Source organism: Cupressus sempervirens, chromosome 3 (assembly GCF_028749045.1).
Source record: "Cupressus sempervirens isolate cs-2001-9-10 chromosome 3, ASM2874904v1, whole genome shotgun sequence".
NCBI classification, from domain to species: Eukaryota; Viridiplantae; Streptophyta; class Pinopsida; order Cupressales; family Cupressaceae; genus Cupressus; species Cupressus sempervirens.
The window spans coordinates 187927142-187941834 of NC_143120.1; the positions used below are offsets into that span (position 1 = coordinate 187927142).

The 14693-nt window shown below is 35.1% G+C and overlaps 1 protein-coding gene across 27 annotated transcripts in view; it reads left to right on the top strand.

The window, feature by feature from the left end:
• Nucleotides 1-14693, top strand: part of LOC149565432 (Protein kinase superfamily protein) — a 50266-nt gene that overhangs the window by 19975 nt on the left and 15598 nt on the right. For 9 of the 27 annotated variants that reach the window (XM_089818930.1, XM_089818933.1, XM_089818929.1 and 6 more), the window contains exon 15: nt 10440-10612. The exons of 3 other annotated variants lie outside the window; for them this stretch is intronic. The gene's annotated coding sequence lies outside the window, so the exon portion shown is untranslated. Of the gene's footprint in view, nt 1-4846; nt 5025-6019; nt 9792-10439; nt 10902-14693 lie in introns of those variants that run through there. 15 more of the 27 variants (XM_089818926.1, XM_089818951.1, XM_089818955.1 and 12 more) reach the window with 6 other exon arrangements.

The window sequence follows — 14693 nt, forward strand, 5'->3', positions numbered from 1 at the left end:
TAATCTTTGAAATTTGGAAGATGTTTTTGAAATCTTTGATTGTCCATCCATTCCTTGTTTTCTTAAAATTCTTTTTAGGTGATGAAGTCCTTTGTTGCGTTTCCTCATCTGTGAACATCATCTTTCCTTATACCATTTGAATTCCATTCTTTGGTCTTGATCTTGGAAATCTAGTTTATAGCATCTCCTTCGTCATTGTTTGCCCTTGATTGTTTACTTCACATCTGATCTGCAAAACAATATTGAGAAAATTGTCAATAACTCATTAAAATGACACCACCAATCATTCCTTTAATCTGAAAATGGCCTTACAATTTTTTGGAAATGATGAGGTCCCAGCCTTGGAAACAAACTTTCTAGTCTGAATTTCAAGAAATTTTCCTATTTAGGCAATTTTCGCTATTGCTTCCTTAATGATTTCACACTTTAAAAATGCTCCCCTTTCCAAAAGTCACGCCTCTCTATAAACTTATACCTCTTCTTTTCTTTGTATTAATTTAACATTCTCCCTTTGAAACTTGGCCTGTTTTTCTTTCCCAGTTGGATTTGTTTTTGGATACTTGGTGATTTCAACCTAAATGGCTTTGGACTACACAACTTTCTAACTTTTCTCTAGCTCTAGAGAGTGGATTTGATCACTTAGTTTGCATTGTTCACCTAGGCTGTCAACACTTACCCAATTTTCATCAAGAGAGGGGAGACTTTGCTTGGTTTGTGGCTTTTTTTTTTAAAACAGGATTTTTCCAATACTTGGAGGAGCAAACTTTGTAGTTACTTCTGGATTTTCCTTTGTTAAAGATATGGTAGAGTCTGTCAGAATTCAAGGACTGTTCTGATAAATCTGTATACATATGTGCATGTATACTGGCTCATCATATGAACTGGTATACATGCATACACATACATACATAATCAGAACTGTTATTGTTATCAGCGAAATAGCTCTTGAAATTGACCAGATTATCATTGTCAAACTAAGTATAAATTCTGAAGCATTCATTCTGTTGGATCATGTTAGATCAAGCAAACAAATCGTGGTTATGATTGTTTATTCCAGATCGAAGTTTGCAAATTAGTTTAACCTAATTACACCCGAAATGATGAAAATTTGATTTTTCAATCAAGAAATAGGACTTAAAGAATGAAAAGCCAAGGATGTAAACATCGAGTCTCCTCCAGTTCCAAGAATTTGCAGACTCCTCCAGTTCCAAGAATTTGCAGACCAAGATTCTGGATTTGGAGTGAAATTCTCTTTCACATCTGCCTAAACTTGTTAGAATCTCTTATAATCAGTTTAGAAGTAAAAAATTATGAAAATTGTCTCTAAACTTGAGAAAATTTGGAAATATAAATAAAATTCCTCCGCAAATATGAAAATTCTAAGGAATGATAATCAAAATTCATGGAACTCAATCAGAAAACTGCCTAAAATTTCTACCTGATCTAAAATCTGAAAAGTACCACCAAACCCAAAGCTGAATTTTTTTCTTTGTGAATAAATACAACGCCTAGTTCTTGTCTTATAGGAAACAATGGTATTAAGAAGGGATTGACCTGGTTCTTTTATACTTTTTTGATTTCTTTACTTTGTTGAACTTTAGAGAAGCTTCATTTAAAAAATTTGTTTTCCCCGTTCATGGCGATCTCTTAGCTTTCTTCCAGAATCTTCCTATGTGTCGACCAAGTTATTTTTTAGTGGCTAATATTCGTAAATTGGCTAATTTTAGAAATTTTTGGTTGGTAATTTGGCTAATAATTTAAGATTTAATGCAACCTAAATTGCCATATTTTTATAAATTTTAGCTTTAAAATATTTAAATTCGCTCAATAATTTATTTTATTAAAAAAATTATGTTCAAAGAGTCGTCATAATATTAGATATATGGGTAGATTTGATTCACCTAAATATTATGTATTATTGGGGAAATTAAAATTAATTCACCAGTAATTATCATAATTATTAGTTACTTAAGGGATATATCACCAATATTTAGTTTTCACTATTGATTTAAAATATAATGTAATGATCCTCATAATAATCCTTTAGTTAAAAAATATTCAGTTTTCATTTGTAATATTCTATGTTAATTAATGGAATTTCTATTATTATTGAGATTCACAAACATTTTCTATACAAAAATTATGATTCCAAAATAATCACCAATATAAATAATATTTAAAATAAAAAATTTCAAAGATTCGTGAATAGAAATAATTTTATTTTTATTAAATAATGAAATATTCACCAATATTTTGTTTCTTTTTTCCGAGGGGGGTTTCTTAAAGATTACCTTGGTGTCGACCCTTATCTTGCTTTCTTCTAGAATTCTCTTCAAGTGAATCCTTTATGTTTTCTTTTAGAACTTATCTTTTCAAGTTGATCCTTATTCTAGAATTTTCATGTTTGAATAGACATTGAAGAATTTCTCTAGGGAAATTTTTAGATATGTAACATTAAAGTCGAAGTCAATTATATAATTATTGTTAGGATGTTTGAAAGTGGTTTCAGATCTCTAGGGGCCCGTTTGGTTGCTAGAATACGATTTAGGAATGGGAATCTGAAACCCTTGATTTGGGACTCTGGGACTTGAAATCTAGATTATGGTTTTTGGATTTTTTTTGGGATTGTTTGGTTCAAAATTAAAAATATTTGATATTTGGAATTTTTTATTCCAAGCCCGTTTGGTTCAAAATACAAATATATGGCTCAAAAAATGAGTATAAAAGTTATAGTGAGAAAGACAATTTGTATCTCTAATTTTTTCAAGGATCTATTCATGATGCTTTCAAATCCGCACATGCCAAAAATGTCTATTCATTGCAAAATAAAAATTCAAGAAAAAAGTTATAAAAAAAAAAGATAAAAGAATTTAGATATGTGCGGTACTAATTATTTTATTTAATCCAAACATAAGAACAAGTAACAGCGAAAATTTTTCCCCTCATTTAAAAAAAATAAATTTCAAAAATTTGTGCAAAAAAAGGTAACCTCAAATGGGCATCCGGATTTCAAATTCAATTAAATTTTACTTCAGTTGAAATCCTCATTTTCAAAAAATGGGAATTAAAACGGGAATTCCAAATAACAAGTATTATGAGGAATTTGGAATCCTTGTTTTGGGGGTCAAATGGGGATACTGGATTCTACTTTTTCCCAATTTCAATTCCGATTGTGTGGACCCAAACAATGGATTAGAAATTTTTTAGAATTCCGAATGCCAATTCCATTCTAATTCTAGCTACCAAACGTGCCCTAGGAGTTATAATGGAGATTTTGGATTTTGGAAGATCCAATTTTTTTTTAGACAGCCAAATTTCAGTGCTCAGCATGCTTCGATCAATGTATTTTTCCTCAACTTTTCCTGACTTTTCCAAGAAAAATAAGAAAAATCTGATTTTGGAACAAGGCTTCTATAAGATTTTTCACAATTTGAATGCTTCTCCTCATTTTGAATTTCACCACATTTCATGCTTTTTCATGAAATCCTAGACGAACTCAAAGTTCAAAATAGTAATTTTATTTGTGTAACACCAGTACTGTACTAGGCTACGGCGGGACGAGTTTCCGGGACATGGGGAAAATGGGCCTCATTTTGGGGACGGCAGCAAGGGGAACGGGGCAGGGAGGGGTGTTGTGTAGTATACATATAGAACTTGAAATGTAAGTTATGAAATGATGTTTCAGTAGAATATACCAAGTTAAAATACTTAAACATAGCAAAATTGCAACATGAACTAGACACATTGAACATTCAACATAGTAACATATTACATACCCAATAGTAACATACAAAAATCAAAATTCAAATAGAAATTCAAGTACCAATCCAAGTGGCAACATGGTTGCGGACTGACAGAGGTGGGGATACTTGACTCGGTGCAAGAACGTCTTGGGGAAAGGTACTTCGAGGTTTGGGAGGGGGGTGCGAGTCCCTGTGTTACCCTGAATTTTACACTTGGGCACAACTTTGATCTTTCTGAAAACAATTTTTTTGAGAAAGCAAAAAGCAACATTCCAAATTAAAAAAAGTAAACAATAAATTTAAAAAGTAGAAAAAAGCAAAAAGTAGAAAAAATCAGAAAAGAAGAAAGTAGAAAAAAAAACTTTTCCTAAAAGTAGTAGTCAGAACTCACCCTAAGCAATGTATATCTTCGTCCCTTGGTGCTTCCAAATACTTCCATGGCATCAACATACAGATTTGGTCATGCTTTCTCTTTTTAACATTTTGATATCTCTGAATTCGGATCAAACTCCTAAATTTGCACTGGCAATAGACCAAAGACTGAAATAGAGACACTCAGCGAAGTCCCTAAAATGTAAAAATTTGGAGGTCGATCTTTGACAACATCACAACAACGAGCAACAACTAAATCTAGTAAGGAGTTGAACAGCTTCAAACACAGATTGATTCAAACTAATAAATGTAAGCTGCATGCATGGTGTTGAGAACAATTAATAAGATAACATTGTTTATAGATTTTTTTTGATTTATTATCCAGACTCTGAATTTGTGTCAACAGCATTCAATGGTAAAGGTTATTTAAATAACTGTAAAGCCGGATCCCAGTTTGGTGTATGGGTTCCCTTTGTGGGTTTACACCAGTTAATTTTCTTTGATTTACATTTTATTGTATTCAGACTCTACCCTGCTTCTTATTTCATACTATCTCATTGTTATCAGCTGTGGTCAAAGGCAAAGGTTATTTAAATTGCTGTAAAGCCAGATCCCAGTTTGGTGTATGGGTTCCCTTTGTGGGTTTACACCAGTTAGTTTTCTTTGATTTACATTTTATTATATTCAGACGCTACCCTGCTTCTTATTTCATACTATCTCATTGTTATCAGCTGTGGTCAAAGGCAAAGGTTCTGCACATCACTGTCAAACCAGATACCAGTTTGAATCCCATTGCGGCTCAAAGATTGTTAAAACTGAGCACCACTGTATTTCAATGTCGTGATTGAGCTTGTGAAGAAGCTTGACCTTGTTACATTGAGATGCGTCTACATTGGCAGCACTATCTGAGTAAGCTAAATTCCGTCGTATTTTATTTGACGTCCTCCATGACAGTTCTGCTGGAATTGAGGTGTTAGAATATTACTTGCCTATTAGTAACTAACCATTTTGTACTTGGAACTAAAAGTTAGAGGGAGTCAATTAAAAAAACATGATAATGTAATTAAAATTGATCCAAAATCCTCTTCTATCTGTCAAAATATTATTCTTGGCTGTAATTGGCGATAGTTGGAGCATTTTTATATACAAAGTTTATCAATAATCTGTCTTCTGCATTTTCTTAGTCATTGGCATTTAGAATGTTACTCCTCTGGTCTAAGAACAGATGATAGCCTACATTTTTAAATAATAATGCCTAGGTGACCAAATGAATATGGCTGAGCCAACATTAAAGAAATTTAAAAATGAAGCAATAGCGATTATTAATTTGAAGGGCTGACTAGATTAAAAGAGTATATATAATAATAATAAAGAAATTATATATATTGATTGCCACCTTTTACCCATCATAATGACTAAGGAAAGGCCTTAAAAAGTAGAAGATCACTAAATCCTGGTAAACTGAATTCCCTGGTATTTTATTTGATGTCCTCCATGACAGTTATGCTGGAACTGAGGCATTAGAATATTACTTGCCCATTAGTAACCAACCATTTTGTACTTGGAAGTAAAAGTTAAAGGGAGTCTAGAAAAACATGACAATGCAATTTGGTGATATGTATATTAATTTTCATTGATTTGTGGGTGGTGGAAACCATCAGTAAGCGGTAGTCCTTTAAGAGTAGTAAATAGGCAAGAAAGAGATAACAAAATAAGTAATCTGATCCCTCCAAGAAACAAATAGATTTTAGATAGTTTCTATGAATAAAGTAAAATTATAGTGTGCAATATTTGCCAGCAGTTATTGATCTTTTTGTGTAATTTTAATGCTTCTCTTACTTTTAAAGGATTTGATTGATAATCTATTTTGAATTCAGAGAAACTGATTCCAAATAGTTATGTAGATAAAAGCCAAGTTGCCGGCTCATATTAAATACTGGTTCAAATCCACAATCTGATAAAGTGTGTTCTGCAACAAGATGAAATACTTACTCCACAGTAAGAATCCTGATAATGAAGCTTTCACATGTTCTGTAATTAAAAGCTAAATTACTGGTTTATATTTTTTCATTTTCAATTTATTTGCTATATATATATTTAATTTTTTTAAAAAAAGTGTATAGACAAACACAAAATGAATCCGAACCCAGCCCCCAAAAAATTTGAGCCAATGTTGAACCTGCATCCGAACCAGCAACTTATATATATCTGTGGTACTGGAACCTGCCCAAATTTCTTTTTCACCCAATCCTGGAATCCAAATCTGAACCAGAACCAGGATTAGGTACTTTGGAAATAACCATTCAGCACAATGCTAATAATAGATATTCTGATACATGATATAAAATCATCAACAGTCAACTAGACCAGCCATGGAAAGCAAAGGAGTGCAGAACAAGACCTTGCCAAGCCAACTAAGCGAACACCCATCTAATCTCCTCCTAAACAAATGTTGTGTGATTAATCAGGTGGATGGTTCTTGGTGTTTTCCTGCATCAATTTTGTCACTTCTGAAGAGAAATTATTCTTCCATATGAGGCTGGTAATTCCATCATCGCCTACACCATCCTACTAGTAGTCGTTGTGTCTGCCACTTTATTGCCATCTCTCTTAACATTGGAGAATTTGATTTTGTTCAATCCTCTAGATAAGTGTTTGCAGTCTTCAAACAACAAATTCAGCCATTAATTAGTGGATGCACACCCATTCATTAGATTGATGACAATTTTGGAATCATCCTCCACCCAACATTCTTCCATTCTTCCTTAGCAGCAATCTGCAGACCTTTCCACAAAGCTCTAGTTTCTGCAATATCATTGGAATCTACTCCAAAGTCAAAAGCTTAAATACTCAAAGGTTGTACTCTACGATCTTTACTCACCCCATCAATTCTAGCTCTATCTGGATTAGGTCCTAGGATTGGTAGCTCCATCGAATTTGAGGTTTATCCAACCTTTTTCAAGGCAAGACCACATGCTCTTGAACCACGTGGTATTGTTAGGATCATCCTTGCATTTCTCTCCACCCACCCAGTAAAACCTAGGCCTACCTACTTCACCCAATTGAATTCTTCCTCCATCACTTCCTAATCCTCTTTGCTGCGTACCTATCCAAGTCAAGATATTATATTTTCAAACATTTCCTTATCCTTGAAAGTCTTGTTATGCTTCAGCCAAAGATTCTACAATAAAATCTCGGGACCCACATTCCATGTGAGCCTAAGCCTGGGTGAGGGTACTGCATCCCATATGAACTTAAGGCCGAGGCTCTTGATCTCGAGAGTCCAACCCTCCACCAAACTCAACAGATTCTGAAGAGTCACTCAATTGAACCCTTTATTGATAATCAGTTTGCACCATGATTTCTCCACCACCACGCAGTGAATGAATAAATGATCATTATTCTCACTGCAAGCCCTACACATCTCATATCTGGATGGATCATTCCCGCCCATCAGCATCAGCCTATGTAGTTAGAGTCAGCCAAATTATGTAATTTTTTAAACTTCCGTGAGATCTTGCTCCTCAACCCAAACATCTCCCTAGGAAAGACCTTATCCCCTCTACCAACTTTTCATATTGTGTCTGGTCTGGTAAAATCACCAAACTTCTCATAAAATTCCAAATAGTGGACTCTTTTAGACAATAGAGATATTTGGGCGGGTCTCTCAGGCATTCTATAAATATTTAGCTTGTGTCCCTTTTCCACAACCAGTCGTCCTCAGAGACACGCTAAGTAAGCTTGGCACCCTATTCCTTATCTTCTTTAGATTTCTAAAACTAGCTCCATCCTTCATGGGCATACATTTATCCTCCTATGCTAATAAGTTGTATTTGGGAGCTTCTTTGCGTGTCCAGTGAAAAATCCCCGACTGGCCTCAAGCACCCTAGCAACCGTGCTAGAAATCTTGAAAGAAGACATGTTGTAAATTGGCATAGAAGCAAGGGAAGCCTTGATGAGAGTAGTCCTATCAGCAAGAGGGAGCAACTTTCCCTTCCAGGTTGCAAGCTTGTTTTGAACCTTATCCACCACTTTTGTCCATTCGACTTTGGATGTTCTCTTGTCAACTAATGACATCCCCAAGTATGAGCTAGGGAGATAATCAACATCAACCATCGAAATCCTTTGAATGTTAAGTGAGTCCACAGAACATTCTTTCAAGAACAAGATCCAAGATTGACTACTGTTGATTTTCTGACCAGCTGACAACTCATAATTCTGAAGCACCTTTTGTATTCTTCTTGCTTCCTTAGTTGAAGCTTTCCCAAAAAGCAGAGTACCGTCAACGAACCTTAGGTGAGTCACATTGAGATTGCCACCAGAAATTTAAGGCCCTCTCACCTGCCCCACTTTGACCTCCTTGTTAGCACGCCCCAGAACTTTTGCTACAGTCAGAAACAAAAATGGGATAGAGGGTCACCTTGGCTCAAACCCCTGCTCACATTGAAGAATTCCGAAGCCACTATACTGAACAACATCGCATAAGACACAATCGAGATCCAACTGAACACTCAAAATAGTAAACATAGAGGGTCACCTTGCCTCAAAATCCTGTCTGCATTGAAGAAATATGAAGTCACTGCTGCAAATCCCAAACCTTTGCATTACCATAATATTATAATTGTTTTGGAAAGCCTAGTTTCTTCTCTCAAAGCTATTTCTTATGCCAAGTGTACATTAGGTCCCCATTTCCATGATCAGTTCCAAAACATACTTAGAAATAGAAAAGAGAAGAGCCTTTGTTTAACTGTGAGCCCTCCCAGGGTGAATGGTTTATTGGTGTTATGTGGAAGAAATTGCTGCTCCAAGATGAAGCCAGGACTAAAGTAAATACTATGTAAACAGGTATATTTATATTTAATAATGTATATTAATGTTTTAAGAATTGAGTATTATACTCTTTGCATATTTTGAAGGTATTGAAATATTCTATTTATTGGCAAATACGAGTATCATTGTTCTAATTTGAATTTTTGAATATATGTATTTGTATCAATACACAATGGGTAAAATTGCTGTACCAAGTTCCAGTTCCTGCGCATACACCTTTACCTGATTGGGCAGCTTAGCTATATCTTGTTGACTTAGTTTCTTTCAGGGTTATTGAAATTATTTAAGCTGGATGACATATCAAATCTGAATATCTTGTCGCTTCTGGATCTGGTCAGCAATATCTATTTAAGAAATTCGTAATTTCTTTCAAATTTGGAATTTGTTGATATATTTAATTCTCTGAATTCATGGCAAAGAATAATTTGGGAAAGGAAAAGGTTACATTTGAGTGGTGGAGGAAACTTTTCTATTGGGAGAGACAGTTTGGTGGAATTGCAAGAATTATTTGGAGGTATTTGTCTTTTGATGCATACCGTGACATCAAACTATGTTATATTTGGAAGATGCAAAAGTTTCTGACAGCAAAGTGACATCCCTTGGCATCCTTCACATAGAATTTTCTAAATGTAGGTATGCTTGTAAATACACCAACGGAAAGTTGACCTTTGGTTCTAAGTACTGTTGATGAGTTATAGAAAGATGACAAGGGGCAAAGTTTCAATTAGTTTTTAATGGAGATTTTTATAGATTCTCATGTTGCATAACCCAATTCACAATATGGGTGATGGCTGTGATTGTGTTACTGGTGTTGTGTTAATATTAACATTGTTCCTTCCAGGGTTACATAGACTATTTTTGGGAGTTTGGTTCTCTGAGTTTTGTTTTCCAATCTCTCTCCTTGCTTTTTCCTATTGTCATACGTACTGAAGTTCTGATGTCACCAATCAACCTACTACAATTTTTTTAAGGATTTAGGAGATTTGCCTTTCCAGGGATTGATTAGACCTGGATAGAAGAAAGAACATGGACTAAGTGAAGGATGAGTTTTGTCTGTCACAATATTTGACCATGAATAAATGGGTTATAACGTCTTTGTTGCAAATGTTGAAAAGTTTAATATAAAATTTACATATTCCTAAGTGCCGGAATATGTTTTCCTGTTCATAGATTGTGATCAATATTGGGCATTGACCTTATACGAATCTCAAACATAATTTTAGAGGAAACTGTTGACTTTCTTCCTGTGGATCATAGTAGGACAAATTGCAGGAATGACTCTGCTAGTGCACATCTAATATAAAGCTTTTTAAATATGGTGAGGTAATTGTTCATTATGACCAATGATTGGAGTGGAAAGCTGAAAACCTGAACTCGCTTTTATAGTAGTTTCAATAGATCAATTTTAAACATCTACATGAATCTTATTTATAATCATTGAGTTTAAATATTTCAATCTTCACATGGATGATTTGTGCAAACTCTTGCTTTCAGAGGGCAGTGACATTGAGCAGGGTGAGTGCTGTTGGTGAGTGGTTTGCAGGTAAGCAATAAGACGAAAGGTTTGCTGCTGACAAAAACAATGCCTGATTTTTTTGAGGCATTTGTTGAACTACACACCTTCCTTCTGCAGATGGAGTCACTTCTTTCCATTTGGTTACCAATACGTATGTTTATTGTAACCATTCATTTTTCTCAAAATCAGCATGTGTTTTGTTGCCAATAAAAGGATATTAGTTAAATTATGTGCTTGAGCTTGCTTCACTGGCATGCTGAACTGCTAGCATATTAGGAACTTGACATTTAAATGTGGGATTTGTTGCTAACACTTGTTTAGCTTTGTTGAAAACTTATGGAGGAGGACAGATATGTGAGTTATTTTAACTGATACAAAGAGCAGTGAACATAATTTTTATTATCTGTACTACTAAAAATATTTAGAACACCCTTTTCAAATTGTTTGTGGTGAGGAAAGGTTGCTTATTCGTGGATGCACATTGTATCAAATATGACTTTTGAGTGTTGTAGCAAGTACATGTACCTCGATCTCTTGTTTGACAAGAAGCTATACTTTAGCTCCATAACATAAGTTTGGCATCTATTAATTATTGATAACCAGTTACCATAATATTGCCCATAATGTTGTAGCCATGTGAGCTGCACGGGTCCAACATGATTGTTTCTATGTTGCCGATTCGTGTTCGGGGCTTGGGTTTGTGGGCCCAGGCAATTTTTTTTCCCCATTTGGGTTCATGGGGTGGGTTTGTGAGTGTCTATATATATACATATGCTAAAAAAAAAGAGAAACATGCATAATCGTAAGTCATGTCATAGTATGAATATATTAGTGTTACTTAATCATTGATTAATGCCAAAGTCAAAGATAAGCATTGAATACTTGCTCATTAATCTATGTTCATGATTGTAAAGAAAATCATAAATTGAATTACTAAATGGCAAAATGAAATTTTAAAACTTAAACTAGTTCATGAGATTGACAGATAATAAAGTTTGAAACATAATGATAAATGACAAATGTTTAATAGTTTATCAATGACCATAGACGCATAGTTTCAAAGATGCAAATGCCTTTCAAGGGTCAAATGGGTCATCAAAAAATGAGGGATCAATGGCTTCATCCCCAACTATATCTACTCCTCACCATTGGAACCCAAACCAGTTCCACTAGCCCCAGATGCTTTTGCATCCTCCTCCGCGTCCTTCTCAACATCCAACAAGGCAATTCTAGCTAGATCCTGGATGGTCATATCCAAGTCAGCAGTCTCGGGTAATACATCCCACAAATTCTCTGGCCCCTTCTTATATTTTGGAACCTTGCATGACAAGAGGCACCAGTTGTTGTGAATATATACCAAGTTCTCTGATTTCTTGGAACCCAACCGGTTACGCTTCATTGAGTGGATAAAGGAGTATGTACTCCAATTCCGCTCGGCAGCAAAATATCTAGCAACCTAGGAAGACAACTAACAAAATTGAAAAAAATTAGAAATTGTAAATTATATTACAATAGGAATTTAAGAGTGCCAATTCTACAAGCTAAGTGCCCACAAAAAAGGAGGAAAAAAAACTTAAAACTTGTGACATGATTTTAATGGCAAGAGGTTGGAGGTACATGTAACCTTGCCCAGGTAAGTACCATCATAGTTGGAAAACTTGCCAAAGCCAAAAACTCACCAAGCCCCCCAAAAGTTTAGTGGGGAAAACTTGGTGGGAACCTAAAAAAACTGCTGAAATTTAATTAAAAATACATTTGTTTTTGCAAAATTTAATGAGAAGATGCATCTAATAAGTTAATTAAAGAGAACACAAAAGAAACAAGCAGAGTTTTTACATATATATATGCATAGTGGGTACAAAATTGCATTCTCATGCAGAATGCTCATGGCGTGAAGCAAAATAGTAAATAGTTTCTATCTGTCAAACTAGAAGTAAATACTAAAAGTCTAAATACATCAATACAATCACATCTTCCTCTTTCCAGCTGCACTAGTTGGAAAGCTAGGGGTTCTAGTCCTTGAAGAAGTGCCCCACATTGGGATAGGGCGTGAGTTGCGTGATTGTGAAGTCTATGGCTGTGCCTCCTCGTTCAACATCTATACTGACTGGCTCGGCATCCTAGAAGAGGATGTATCTCCTCTTGAATGTGGCACTGGTAATGTCTCGTCCTCTGAGCTTGAATCATCATTGTCCTCGTCCTCAATGTCATCCATTTTGAAATGAATATCTGTTCCAGTATCCCCCTCCATGGCTTGACTCTCCAAATCAGCGATCTCATCCGGTGAAAACAATGGACTTGGCTCATGTTTCGTCTAATCAGAATAAGGATCTATCTCTTCGAGATCAAGTGGACCAAGTAGTGGAGCAACTTAAGATTATAGTGCACATAAGCAAGTTTATTAAGCCGTTTTTGAGTCATTCTGTTTCTTTTCTTTGTGTGGATGGACTCAAATAAGCTCTAATTGTGCTCACAATGGGATGTGCTACAAGGTTGGCATAGGACTCCGAGAGCAAAATTGTTTAAATTGAGGGTATTGCCACCCTAACTTGCCCACCAAGCATCTGCAAAATAAAATATAAAATTTGTTAAATCAATGAAAAAAGATAATCAGAAAACTCAACTTATCAATTTGCAAAAGTTTTAAAGTTTGACGCTTTACCTAGTGCTTGAGTAGATCTTGCTCTCTTTGCTAGCACAGAAGAGAACAAATTACCCCTCGATTCCAGATAGACTTGTTGTTCGGTCACAACAAGGTCTCTCTCCGCTTCATTGGATATCATTCTCTGAATGCATTTAGAGAGACCTTCCATGACCTCTCCGTTAGGATCTGAGTAGGAATCATCAGCCCTAAAACAAATAGAAAATGATACCAAGTCTTACTACACAACCTTAAAAAGTAAAGTAAAATAAAGTCTTAGTAAAATCTCAACTTCAAGGACAATCATAGTACTTGAATTTGGGATTAAGGAAGTAGCCTGTTGCATGAATGGGTTGGTGGAGCATATTGTTCCACCTCCTATCAATTATTTTCCAAATGGGGTCAGATCTGAGTCTGTCTGCATGATAGTAATTCTAATAGCCTCTTTGGCCTTATCCATGGCCTCATAAAGACCTCCCATTGGGGATTGTTGCCCATCACATATGCGCAAGACTCTAACCAGGGGCATAGACATCTACATTTGAAATTTGAAAAATACAAGTTAGCTAATAACATAGAAAATTATGAATTAATAATGAAACTTGAATCAACTAAAAATATAATGTTTTGATTCTTGAAGTTACCTCCACAATCTCTTTAGCCTTTGCAAAAAAACTATCATCAAAGACTATTCGTGCTACAGCCTCTCCTTCGGGCTTCTTTGAGTAAGATGAAGCAATCCAATCAGCACACACAAACATTTGTTTTAGAGCCAATATGTGGTCGATAATACTTTGCAACGTCAAGAACATCGTTGCAAACCTTGTCATTGCGGGTCTCACCAAATCTTTGCCTTTAGTTGTCTTTCTCATCAAATTGAGAACCCATGGGTGATTATAGATATATTTGGTGACTTGCCTAACATCTTCCACAATTGGACTCACCCAATCAAGTTTTCCTGTGCCCTCCAAAAGAAGGTCAAGGACATGTGCTGCACAAGGTGACCAAAAAAGTGTGGGATGCCTCTCTTGGAGGATTCTACCTAAAAGATTAGTAAAAAATCAATAATTAGTTACAAACTTTCCATATTTACATCAAATCTAAATTGAATAATACCATAGCATAACATTCATGATTCATATTGAAGATAAAAAATTAAACTTACGTGTTGCCACATATGTTGTTGCATTATCTGTGATGATTTGCACCACATTCTCTACTCCGACCTCCATGATAACATTCTCCAACATTAAGGCCAGTGTGTGTGCATTTTTCACTTTGTTGGAGGCATCAACAGATTTCCAAAACATCACATCATCTTTTCAAGCAACCAAGAAATTAATAATGGTTCTACTTCTTCCATTTGTCCACCCATCAAATAAAATGGTTCAGCCATATTTCTTCCACTCTTTCTTTTGGTCTTCTATTGATACTGTTACCCTACCAAGTGCATGGTCAAGCAACTTACAAAATTTAGGTGTAATGAAGTGTTAGTAAAAAATAGGAAATAACAATTAAGATTTAAAATATAACAATGAACTGAAGTGAATCACAATTATTTACAATTACTAAATAGTAAAATACTAACCTT